The sequence below is a fragment of the Alexandromys fortis genome, unplaced genomic scaffold, assembly GCF_014885135.2.
Source record: "Alexandromys fortis isolate MF-2015 unplaced genomic scaffold, M_Fortis_MF-2015_v1.1 scaffold_42, whole genome shotgun sequence".
NCBI lineage: Eukaryota > Metazoa > Chordata > Mammalia > Rodentia > Cricetidae > Alexandromys > Alexandromys fortis.
The window spans coordinates 11362805-11373700 of NW_026067934.1; positions in this window are offsets into that span (position 1 = coordinate 11362805).

Below are 10896 nucleotides of genomic sequence, written 5' to 3' on the forward strand. Positions count from 1 at the left end.
CTCTCCCTCCCTCTCTCTCTCTCTCTCTCTCTCTCTCTCTCTCTCTCTCTCTCTCTCTCTCTCTCTCTCTCACACACACACACACACACACACACACACACTATTTGCAAGCTGGAGGGAAATGCCAAGTCCAACATGGCATTCTGCAAGGCTGAACTGACTGGAGCTCAGACTCAGTTCAGGTCTGTAAAATGATGACAAACTTTTGCATTCAAAAGCCCGTAGCCCTCCCTACAATCTGTCTGTGCTTAGTCCCAGTTTTCACAGGTGAGTGAGCTGATTCTCTGGGAGAGAGGTCATCGCCTAGGCCTGTGTCATACACTGAGCAATAGAGGTGAGAATCACTCCAGTTGCATGGAACCCAAGGCCCAGGCCCCCCAGGATTATGTTTAACAGGGTCTCCTCCCAGGGAGCCACACTCAACCATCAATACATTCTGCTGTGTTTGCATGTCACAACCATCTTTGATTTGAAAAACAGCAGGCTGTTGTGGATGCTATTTCAATGGTATTTGAAGAAGAAAGCAAAACCAATATCATCATAAAACGTTTTTTCCAAAAACCGAAATAAATCCCAAAGAAACAGTTAATCTGTTTCAGTTAAAAAAAAAAGCCTTCTTGATAAATTCAGCTGAGAAAGACCCTATCTGGTGGCAGCATGGTCAATGGGGGTGATCAGCTGGTGTGCAGGTCCCTGGAGCTGTTGTTGTTTCTCCATGCATGCAAGCTGCCCCATGTTCTGCTGTTGCGTCTCTCCCTCTCTTCCTGTGAGCCGCTGAATGAGTGGCAGCTCTTTTCTCCTTTCCTGCGGATATGAAAGTCACTGTGGCCACTGCAGTTTTCCCTGGACGAGATCTCAGCCTGCAGGGTTACCCACATCTTGTTCAGCTCTTCTTGCAAAACTGGAATTCTTTCTTTCCATGGTTCGTAATGGGTCTTTCTCTGAAGTGCCAGCTCCCAAAGAGTGACATGGAGACTTCTCATTAAGCATGAAAGCTTGGCCTTAGCTTAGTCTTGTTCCCAACTGGCTCTTATAACTTAAATTAACCCATTTATGTTAATGGATTCTACATTCTGCTGGATGGCTTGTTACCTTTGCTCAATAGAGTGTATGTCCAACTCCCTCTACATCTTCTGGAAACACTGCAACTCTTGAATTTTTCCCTTGCCTTCCTATCTCTGTCCAGAAGTCCCACCTATCCCCTCCTGCTTAGCTATTGGCCATTCAGCTCTTTATCGAACCACTCAGGAGGTGCCTTGGCAGAGACACATCTTCAGAGTGTACAAAAAGATTGATTATCCCACAACATCGGCTCTCATCTTGCTCAAATAAACTGGGGAGTTTCACAGGGTCCCTGGGAAGGGTTCTAGACTCCTTGAGGGGGCGATCTGTGGAAATCCCTGGAATTCTGTTCTCAGGAAGCCTGGATGAGGGTCTATTTTCCATGTAGGATGAAGAAAGGAACCTCACAATAGAATCTTGTCAGCTGTGCACCAGAGTTCTCTGGAGAAAGGCATACCTGTGTTAAGCACGCTACCAGGCTGATTCCTGTGGCTGCGGTGATTTGGAATGCTGCAGATTTAGGGTCAAATTATCTCGAGCTATCCTTAGCACGTATTATCCATTCATTGTCCATCTGTGTGTCTGACCTAGCATCCTTGTAAGTATCAGGTGAAGCAATTTGAGACGTAGTAAGTGTAACAGACTGTTAACTTCCACCGACCTAAAGGCTAAGACCACCATCAGACAGCATCTGAGGCTTGTAGCCGAGATTTTCTTGCTGTAACCGCATGTTCCCACCCACGTATTTGCAATGTGCCTTTCTTTTGTTCTGTAACTATAAAAACTTGACAAAACTCTCACCACATTCAGACATGGCATTTAGAGGTAGCTGTCACTCACATTTGTCTCCAGAATCAACGCTCTCTATTCCCCTAGGAAAGAGCTGTGCCTTTGCAAGGATGGAGAATGAACTGCTGTGGGATGGAGTTTCCTTTCTCTCCAGGCAGGGGAGGCTGGGAAGCAGCTCCAGGCTTTGGATTTTGTAAATGCATTACCACGGGGCAAAATACAAAGCCTTGTAACAGAAAAGAAATCTCAACATAGAGCAAAGCCGTGGATGAGACCTTTCACACCCAGCAGATGTGAAAAGCTCGTCATTTTCTTTGTCAGAGGCAGAGGCAGCTACTCTCTGCAGTCCTGGCTGTGAATCTGCTCCTGGCAACTCTATTTCAATAGGCTTTCTCTTCCTCGTTGCATGAATTGTTGTTGATGGTCTCTGAACATCTGTCTTCCTGCCAATGGTCTCTCATAGGCGAGTCTTGTCTCGGAATAGAATGGTACCAAAACCATCCAGGGAAAAGCTGCCCTGGTTTAGGCAGACATAAGCCTGCTAGCTGCGTTTGGATGGCTGCTATCTTACCTCTGCAGGAAGCAGGGTAGCTCTGAAAAATGCAAAGTCAGCTGAGTTGGGGCAGTGCTGAGAGGTACTTAGGAAGCTTTGCCATTCAGCACAGGCTCCTTAAATGAAATGATCTCCAGAATTCTAACATTTCAGATGCCCAAAGGAGAGGGAAGAAAGCCTGAGCTGAAAAGAAAAGAAGAAAAAAACAATGAAAAGAAACAGCAGCTTAGAGTTACTGTAGTGGGCACAAAAAGAATGTTCCTGCAGATGAGACCAGTTTTCTGCAGGCCTTGTCACTCGACCTAGACAGCTTGAAGATTATCCTTAGATTGATGAAATTAACTTTTTCCTCTCTCCCTTCCTCCCTTCCTTCCTCCCTCCCTCCCTTCCTTCCTTCTTTCCCTTTCTCCCTCCCTCCCTCCCTCCCTCCCTCCCTCCCTTCCCTCCTTCCCTCCCTCCCTCCCTCCCTCCCTCCCTCCCTCCCTCCCTCCTTCCTTCCTTCCTTCCTTCCTTCCTTCCTTCCTTCCTTCCTGTAAATATACATTTTATTTTGTTGAGCAGAAAACACATTAGGAATAGAACTGATCCAGGGAAAGAAGAGAGTCATTGAATTCAGTAGAGTCCTTGCTTCTCACTCTAGGTGGGCTTTATCTCTGAGGTCGGGGTGCCAGTTACCCACAGTCAGCATAAACTTCCACTTCGTCAGGGGCCTCCAGGCTGTTGTACTGTGAATTTGAAGTCATGGATTATGGTGAGTGAGTTTTAGATGGGGTACCACTGAGCTGCTAGTCTGGGGGCATAAGGACTGGTGGCAGCAACTGGGGTGAGGCATGGGGAGTCGGTCAGTCCAGTTGACCCACCCATGAGGTGTTGGTCAAGTCCTCAAGTGTGGCTTCCAGGTGAGGTAATAGGTGACAACGAACCAAGAAGCAGCGCTTTCTTCTGGTGTCTTGGCCCCCAGGAGGGTTTCTCAGAACTCCCACTCTGTGGTCCCTGCTTCACATGACCAGTTTTTATCTCCCGTTCTCATTACCATGTACGTATGCAGCAAAACAGCACTTCTGCGTTGGGCATCTCAGGAGGAAGTGGTTCTGCAGAGTTTACCGAGAAAGGCATGGCTAACTGGGAGAAGGTCATGCCAAGCAAAGTGCTAAGGAGCCTGGGATCTAGGTGCCACATGACAAGACTTGATCTCACTTCTCTAGCTTGGCATGCGACATTATTCCAGGTAACCATGTCTCTCAGTGCATCAGTTTCCTCACCTGTAAAGTTGGAGGTAAAGGACAGGGCAAGCTGTCTCTAGGATTATAGACTTGCATATAAGACGCTGAGTGCAGTGCACAGCTCAGGGCATTTGTTCAGAACTTCTGCAGACCTCTCCACATTATAGTGTTGCCTTAACCAACCAGGTTCCACCTTAACCAACCATGTGTGACCTTAACCAACAAAGTGTGAGCTGAACTAACCAAGTATGACCTCAACTATCTAAGTGTGATTTTACACAAACAAGTATGACTTCAACTACTCAAGTATTATCTTAACCACCCAAGCGTGACCTTAATCACCCTAGGGTGACCTTATCCAATCATGTATGTATGACCTTAACCAACCAAGTATGACCTTAACCACCCAAGGGTGACCTTAACCACCCAGGGGTGACGTTAACCAACTAAGTAAACTTAGAGAAGAAACAGAGTAACTGGGGAAATAGTTCTTTTGATTTCAGACTTCCTTGTCCTGCTTCAATCATTTAACTAAACACTTCTTTTATTTAGAAACTTTAATCAGCTAAGGAATCTCTCCTTCCAGCAATTAAGGGAAACAACCAGATGGCAACATGGATGGAAAATTTTGTCTATAAATAATGCTTCAATAAAACCAGGGCCACTTTATAGTTAAAATTTAGCATCAAGTAACCCATTTAAAAAATAGAAAATAAACCCTCAAGCAAGTGTTTCTTATGCCTAAACCCTTCTTCTACGTCCTTTAAATTTGATTGGCTTAAATATATGGGGTTGTTATAGCCTTTTATGGGTGGAGATAAAACAAAACAAAACAAAATGCTGGCATCAAGTTCTGATCAGGGTGATTTGCCTTTATTTAGGAAAGTTTGGAGTGAAAAATGCAGAGCTAAGGATGCATCAGAAGGCTGAGCAGAAGGTGGCTTAGTGGGGATGGGGCAGGAACTCAGGAGAACAGGAAGCCTGGGAGTGGATTCTGGCTGGTCTCTTCTGAGCTAATCAAAGAGTTTGTAGGAAAAGAAGGAAAGAGGCCTGGATGGAGCTGCTGAAAGAACAAGAGCATCCTTGGGAGGGTTGGCTTGAGAAAGAGAAATCTTTAGGGGAGAGAAGTCAAAGCTAGAGGCATCAAAGGTGCCAATGGAAGTAAAGGAAACCTCTGTGAGAGGAGCTGGGGATGCTGGGGATGGTGATTTTCCTGTGGAAGGAGAAGGTTGTAGCCATCACACTTTGAACTGTGATACAGACGTGTGTGTGTGTGTGTGTGTGAGAGAGAGAGAGAGAGAGAGAGAGAGAGAGAGAGAGAGAGGGAGAGGGAGAGGGAGAGGGAGAGGGAGAGGGAGGGAGAGAGAGAAGCACACACATGTATATGGAAGCCAATGGTTAACTTTGGATATCATTCCTCAGGACTCATTCTTCACTTCCTGTCTCCCTCCCTCCCTCCCCCCCCCCCCCCCCCCCCCCCCCCCCCCCCCCCCCCTCTCCCCCCCCCCCCCTCCCCCCCCCCCCCCTTCCCTCTCTCTCTCTCTCTCTCTCTCTCTCTCTCTCTCTCTCTCTCTCTCTCTCTCTCTCTGAATGCACACAGGCATGGTATGTGAAGGCCAGAGCCCAACTTGTAGGAGCTGACTCTCACTTCCCACCATGTGGGCTCTGGGGATCTTGGCAGTCAGGCTCATTATCCTCAGGGACATCTTGCTAATCACTGCCCCCAGCCCCCACCCAACCTTGTTTCTGAGATAGGCTCACTTACAGGAACTCATGGTTTAGTCCTTAGGCCAGACTGGCAAACTAACAAATCTCAAGAACCAATCTGTTTCTGCTTCCCCAGTGCTGGCATTACAAGCTTGTCCTACCATGCCTGGCTTTTTACATGGGCCCAGGGAATTAAATCCAGGGCACAGCAAGCACCTTAGCAGCTGACCCATCTCCTCAGTGTCTGTGGCAGGCCCCAGAGGCCCCCAAATCTAGTCCTGTATTTAATAGAGGTTTTTTTCTCTTATTTTTTCCTTTTCTCAATCCCCAAATCTAGACATGGAAAGGGAGCTAAGTAGGCTATGACTACATAGGAGGAGAGTGTTAAGGAGGCTTTGTTAAAGTACAGACATCTTAGCTTTACTTTTGCTTTCTCTCTTAATGAGCCTGGAGCAGGGTCTGAGAACTATTGGTAAGTTTTTGGGTGGTGCTAAATCTGCAAGGACCACAGGGGGTGGAAGAATAAAGGAGTCCTTGGCAGTGCCCTTAACACCCCGTGTCACCTCTGGGTCACTCCCATAAGGGCAGAATAAACTTCACTCTAGTTTGAGCCACAGTGTTTTAGCAGGTAAAGGGTGCTCAGCAGGGCTGGAGGATGTGGGAATGCCTGTGCAGCTGGCGCTCAAGTTCAACATGCGTGACTTTTATTTGGAAAACTAATAAAACAAAGGTGATTGCTTGTTTAATGTAGCAACGTCTTTGATGGGTGTATCGCTGGTAAGCAGCAGACTGAGAACATTCTTTCCACACCAGCCCAGAACTTGTTTCTTGCCCTGGGAAAAATAAGACATTCTTATGACCTCCTGTTCTTATCTGTTAAGTAAGGCATATGATTTCGGTGTTATATGTAGAAGAGGGTTTGGGGAATTATTACCAGAATCTTAACCTCTTCAGAGTGCTTGCTAGGTTCCAGGTACAATGTACATGATATGTATCACGTCATTTATCCTCCTACAGGCTCTGTAATGAACACTTGCTCTTAGTTATATTTCTTCAGGGTAAGTAAGAAACTGAGGCTTGGAAGGTTTGTTTGGAAACCAAGGCCGGCTAGTTTTTTTGTCAGCTTGATTCAAATTAGTGTTATCTGGGAAGAAGGAATTCCAATTGAAAAAAATAATACCTCTGTCAAGCTAGCATATATGTATGTATATGTCCCTGGGGTATTTTCTTGATTAATGACTGGTGGAGAAGCCCATGGTAGATGGTATCACTTGCTGGGCAAGTGGTCTTAGGTTGTATAAAAAATAGGCTAAATGAATCATGGAAGCAAACCAGTAAGCAGCATTCCTCAGTGGCCACTGCTTCTGTTTCTGCCTTGAGGTTCCTGCCGCTGATCCCCCACAGTGATGGAGTGTGAAACTGTGGTTGTAAGATGAAACAGACACTTCCTTCCACTAAGTTGCTTTTGGCCATAGTGTTGGTCTCAGTAATAGAAGCCTAATCAGGACAGAGTATCACGTGACACGGAAAGAGTTCAAATGCACGGTTGCCAGACCCCAAACTGTTCCCTGAATGACTTGTAACATTCACGGCCTGCCACATGCTCCGTTTCCACCAGTTCCTACTCTCAGAGTTTGTTAAGAGTCGTTTTGTCTAGTGTCTGCATGTGTTCAAACGTGGGTATATTTTCTCATGTGAACAGTTAACTCTATGCTGCATAATCTAGACCGCTGATCTCTGCTCTTAGAAGCACCTGGGAGAACTGCTCATTGGAAACAAGCGAATGTTCCGGAGTTTAAAAGGAAATAAATGGCCGTGAGTTCTCTGGATTTAGGGTTGTGAGAATTAACTTCCACACGAGGATGTTGGAATCTAATACACTAGGTTTAATAAGTAACTTCCCATCTACAGGGCCAACAGAGAGGAAGCCTTGTTTCAAGCAGTAACCACGGTAACTTTTGAAGTTTTCCACCTTGGGAGCTGTATCACATTTCCGCATATCCAGTGGAAAGTATTAGCCACCGCTGGGACAAGTCCATTCATCTCTGCAGAAGCATCTCTGCTCCCCTCTGGCTGCTTCTTAGCATCAATTTCTAGTCTTCTCCTCTTCCTTCAGAATTTGCTTCCCATTCTTTCCCCTTATACTTTGAAGAACATTTTTTAAATTAACTGATTAACAGTTAATTAATAAATGAATCCTCTTTACTTTGATGGGATTATTAGGATCAAGTTAAACTGAGAACAGAATGTATCTTGAGCTCTGCAAGACCCCTATGGATAATTGCATTTACTTATTTATATTTTCCTTAAAAGTTATTTCTATTTAAACATTTACGTAATATATTTGATCATGTTTTTCCCTCTCCCAAGTTCTCCCAGATCCTTGCCACCTCCCTCTGCCCATCCTTCACTCTTTCTTGCAAAAGAAAAAGCACACACAAAAACTCTCAAATAGGAAAATCAAAACACACAAACCAGAACCAATAAGACAAAAATTGCTAAAACCAAACCAAAGAAAATCCCATGAACAAAACCATGGCGTTCCTCTTGTTTTGGCACGGGGTCTGTTCTGGAGTGTAGTTGACATACTCGGTGACACTGCACTGGAGAAAAGTGATTTTCCTTTTCCCAGCACATATCAACTGCAAATAACTTCCTGGTTAGGGTGGGACTGACCATCTACCTCTCCTCTCAGGGTTGGAGTCCCATCTGACTTGAACCTGGACAGGCCCTGTACGTGCTGCTATGATCTCTGTGAGCTCATACATGCATGAGACCTATTGGAACTGGAGAACATGCTTTCCTTGGTGTCACCCAGCATCTCCTCTTTGATGTGGATTCCTGAGCCTCCAGGGGAAAAGATGAAGACATCCCATGTAGGGCCAAGTGCTGCGAAGCCTCTTGCTCTCTGCGGATGGTCTGGTTGTGGAGCTTTGTGTCAGTTACCATCCACTGAAGAAGAATCCTCTCTGAACGATTACATTTTTACTTGAACTCAAAACAGTGGGAGCTACAGTTTCTAAACATACTGCTTTGTGGCTTTAAAACAAACGGAAAACTCATAGCAACCCGAGTTAGGCTTCATTCTGCTCTGTGTACTTCAAGGCTTAGATTGGGAGTTTTGATAAACGTTCTCTATAAAGGGCCAGCTGGTAGATAGATCTTATCTATGTCTAATTAATGGTCTCTGTGGTGGCAGGAAAGTAGCATTGACATTTATATAAACAAATGACCATGGCTCTGTTCCAAGAAAACATTATTTAGAAAAGCAGATTGTGGCTGGATTTGGGTTGTTGGCTATGATTTACCCACCCTGTTTTGTTTTCAATGAAAAAAATAAATAATTTATTCAGTCCCAGTTTAAGAAGGCTTAAAGATGCTGGAAAAAGTTGGGGGAAGGAGGGGTAGCTGAAGGTTGACTCAAAATATCTCAGTATCCTTGGTCTTGGTATAAGATGCTAAGATTTGAAATGGAAAGAATAAATAGACTGTTACATAGTTTAGTTAAAAATATGACCCATGAGTACAGAGAATAGGTGAAGACTCTACAGGATTTGCAAGAAAAGGACATGAGAATTTACTTTTCCTAAAACTTAGGAGTCTTTGAGACTACTGAATAGACAGCTTATTATAGGCTGTAATACGGGTCTACCAATTCTTAAGCAGGATCACCCCAGAAGTTGCCCCTGGTGTGTTGCCCCTCATTTTAAGTCTCCACTGGCCAACTCAAGCTCATTCAGATGAGAGGTACCATGATGATTGAGGCCAGAGCAACATCATGTATAAAACTAGTGAACCTTTACTAGGAAAAAAGAGAGGACCAAATTGAAAAGTGTCCATTATTGTTATTTTTTTGATCTTCAGGCAAGCTTTATTTATTAAAAATAAATAAAATATCACTATACTTTATCATTCACAACCATGTTCAGAAGTACAAATCTATTATGTGAGCCCCCAACAAAAAACAATCTACCTCATTTCAACATACAATGACACATAATGGCACAGAGTAAACATCCCCATCCATAAGAGGAGAACAGAAAAATCACAAGAAGTATTGGCGCAAAGCAACAACAAAGTATAGCACGGCAAATATCGATTCCTCCAACTTCTTGTTCAGTATCTGCAGCATGTGATCAGCTCACGTGGACTCCAAAGTACTGAGGGAGCTGACCTCTCCAGCTCTGTGTCCTATAGCAGAGTCTCTCTCTTAACTTGGTTCCAATTCATTACCTGAACTTTGTCAATGGATGTCTGTGTCAACTATCTTTAGTTGTTTACTTGACTGTGTCTGGTTTTAACCAAAACCCAAGATGTAGTGTACATCCGTGAGAGATTTTTCTTGTTTACATTACTTGAAGTGGGAAAACTTTCCTGTCTGGATTTTTAAAATTGATTTTATTGAACTATTCATTTTTCTCTGCTCCTCTCCCTTCCTTTCTCCTCTCCTTCAATTCTCTCCCATGGTCCTTATGCTTCCAATTTGCTCAGGAGATCTTGTCTTTTTTTTACTTCCCATGTAGATTAGATACATTTTTGTCTCTCTTAGGGTCCTCATTGTTGTCTGTGTTCTCTGAAATTGTGATGTTGGCTCGTTTTCTTTGCTTTATGTTTAAAATTCACTTATGAGTGACTACATATGATAATTGTCTTTCTGGGTCTGGGTTACCTCACTCAACATGATGCTTTCTAGCTCCATCCATTTGCCTGCAAATTTGAAGATGCCATCATTTTTCTCTGCTGTATAGTACTCCATTGATTGAATGCACCCCATTTTCCTTATCCATTCTTTAGTCGAAGGGCATTTAGGTTGTTTTCAGTTTCTGGCTATGACAAACAATGCTGCTATGAACATAGTTGAGCACATGTCCTTGTGGCACGATTGAACATCCTTTGCATATATACCCAAAAGAGGTATTATTACTGGGTCTTGAGGAATGTTGTTCCTTAATTCTCTGAGAAATTGCCATACAGATATCCAAAGGGGCTATACCAGCTTGCATTCCCACCAGCAATGCAGGAGTGTTCCCTTTACCCCACAACCTTTCCAGCTTAAGTTGTCATCAGTGTTTTTGATCTTGGCCATTTTTACAGGTGTAAGATGGAATCTCAGAGTTGTTTTGATTTGCATTTCTCTGATGACTATGGATGGTGAATATTTCCTTAAGTGTCTTTCAGCCGTTTTAGATTCCTCTGTTGAGAATTTTCTGTTTAGGTCTCTGTACACCATTTTTTAATTGAATTATTTGTTCTTTTGATGAACAATTTCTTAAGTTCTTTGTATATTTTGGAGATCAGACCTCTGTCTAATGTGGGGTTAGTGAAGATCTTTTCCCATTCTGTAGGCTGCCGATTTGTCTTGTTGACCGTGTCCTTTGCTTTACAGAAGCTTCTCAGTTTCAGGAGGTCCCATTTATTAATTGTTTCTCTCAGTGTCTGTGCTACTGGGGTTATATGCGGCCTTTATTTTCTTGTATCTGTATTTCCACAGTGAAAGAGGGCAGGGTCATGAGTGAGTTCAAGGTCGATGGGGCTGGAGCTCAGCAACTGCTATGAACTTGA